Raw genomic sequence first — 2,423 nt, 5'->3', positions numbered from 1 at the left:
AAATGGCTGCATAGCGATCATAGGCCATTACAGCAAGCAAGAAATTTTAAAAAAAAAAAAAAAAAAAACTGAAATAAAGAAAATCTGATTCATACAACCTATGTAAGTGATACTTTGATTCTGTGTCTGGATGTTCACAAGCATTTTTGGAATTGTAGTTGTGCTCAAGCAGATATCAGTAAAGAAAAGATTGGAGAGAAAAAAGTACATGGGGTTGTGCAGGTGGGAGTCAGAGCTGACAGCCAGGACTATAAACAGATTCCCGAGGACAGTGACCAGGTACATGATCAGAAACAGGCTAAATATGAGGGGCTGCAGTTCTCGATCCTCTGACATTCCCAGGAGAATGAGTTCTGAAACAATTGTTTGGTTTCTGGCTTCTATATTGTTGATGAATCTAATAGAAAGATGGGGTGACAAAATAATCAAATGTGTGGTCTCCTTTAGCAACACAACAGCAGCACTGAAGGCATCCATTGTCTTAGGTTATGAAGAAGAGTCATAAAGGGAATGAAAAAGGGTTTTCTTATCCAAGAATATTATTTGGCTATTTCAAAAACAATAAAATGACTGAATACTACATAGCATATTCTCAACATGTATTTATTCTGGAAAAATTATTGATGTTCATTTTTATTTTTTATTTTCAGTATATGAATTTTTATGACTACTTAAAATAGTCAGTGATGTTATAAATATTTGTAACTCAAGAAGAAGCTTTATGGCTCAGTCTGGGTTTACATGCCCTTCCCCAGACATTAGAACTAGGCTACCAGTAAAGATTTACACCCTCAGAAACCCTGTACAGGGTCGCTATGGGTCGGAACCAACTCGACGGCACTTAACAACAACAACAATACAGATATAGGAGTCCTGGTGTGCGCTGTGGGCTAATGCATCAGACTACAAAGTTGTTTGAACCATAGGTTGGTGGTCCAAGCTCACCAGTTGCTTCTTGGAAACCCTATACAGGGATGCTATGGTTTAGAATAGACTCAATGGCATTTAACAACAACAATATAGATAATACACATATCTACTAACAACTATGAAGGTGAGTCAAAAATCATGTGCACCCTAGTTATATCATAAATACAGTTGACTGCATTATCTTATTAGCACTTTCCTTACAAGGTCATTATTATGAACTTGTAAATATATACATCTGCCAACAAAATTCATCATGATAATCCAAGCTTAACTTCTGATGAAGGTAAAAGCTTCTTTTTTAAAAAATGTTACTGATGATGAGACATAGATATACCACCACGAGCCAGAGAGTAGACGACAGAGTATGAAATGGAAACATTCTTGATTACCCACCAAGAAAATGTTCAAAAGTCAACCATCTGCTGGAAAACTGATGATAGCAGTTTCCCAACTAAATGGATTGGGATAGTGACAGCAGCAATTGGCTCAAGAGTAGTAACAAGGAAGAACTGAAGTCTAAGCTTTGAATTAAAGCAGAGGAGTGTTATCCTAGGACTTTGTGATCTTGCATGACAATGCATGCACTCACACCTCTATCCACATTTGACATTATGCAAAAACTCTGTTTTGAGGTTTTAAAGCATCTGCCCTCTACTCCAGATATAGCTCCATCAGACTTTCAACTGTTCGGTCCTGGGAAAACAGCCTTTCAAAGAAGACTTACTTCTGATTAAGGAGTAAGGACTGTCGAGCATTCATGGCTGCAGCTCAGAGTAAGGCTTTTTTTTTTTTTTTTTTTTTTTAAGGGGAATGAGAAAGATTCTTGATAGATGGACAAAGTATATTGAAAAGCAAGGAGATTATGTTTAAAAATGATACATTTGTCTTTACTAAAAGGTAGTTAAAATAAATTCTACAGACAGAGCACAGATAATTTTTAATCAACCTTGTAGAATATAAAATGAAACTGAGAAGTCCTCCTCCACCATCATTTAATGAATGGCTTTAAATGCCAGAGAATCTAATAAAAGGCATGTTTCTAAGGTTATTGTATAATAGGAAAATTGTCCTTGCAAAAGAACCAGTGCAAGAGACTAGCTGATTAACAGGTCTTTAAGATAGCTGCAAATATATAAGGAACCCTAGTAAGAAATTTACAGAAAAGCACGATTCCCATTGGACACTTAGTTCCATCATCTGTTGTATGTAATTTCTCCATATACATCATTCTTCTTTGTATCTGTAGTAAAAAAAGAAAAAAACAAAAAACCCTGTCCTCACAAAATATTAACTAGATGGTTTTATTACCTTGCTGACATCTCTGTGAAATGATGCCTGATATCTGTGCTGGATGTAGAAGACAGAGCTATACTCATCCAGGACCCAGGGTCTCAAGGAAGCACAAGGTTTCTGTTAAGAAAATTCTCATCTTGTGGAAGAGAGTCTTCTGTTATAACTCCTTATCAGGTAAGGACTCTGAAGTGAGATACCAC

The 2,423-nt window shown here is 36.2% G+C and overlaps 2 pseudogenes; one reads left to right on the top strand and one right to left on the bottom strand.

The window, feature by feature from the left end:
* Positions 1-1,689, bottom strand: part of LOC102836325 — a 12,801-nt pseudogene extending 11,112 nt beyond the window's left edge.
* The window catches only part of LOC102835950, a 33,936-nt pseudogene continuing 33,200 nt past the window's right edge, over positions 1,688-2,423 (top strand).

This window comes from Chrysochloris asiatica, unplaced genomic scaffold (assembly GCF_000296735.1).
Source record: "Chrysochloris asiatica unplaced genomic scaffold, ChrAsi1.0 scaffold00549, whole genome shotgun sequence".
In the NCBI taxonomy this organism is placed as follows: Eukaryota; Metazoa; Chordata; class Mammalia; order Afrosoricida; family Chrysochloridae; genus Chrysochloris; species Chrysochloris asiatica.
The sequence above is the reverse complement of the archived record's forward strand: the minus strand, read 5'-3'. Positions and strand labels throughout refer to the sequence as shown.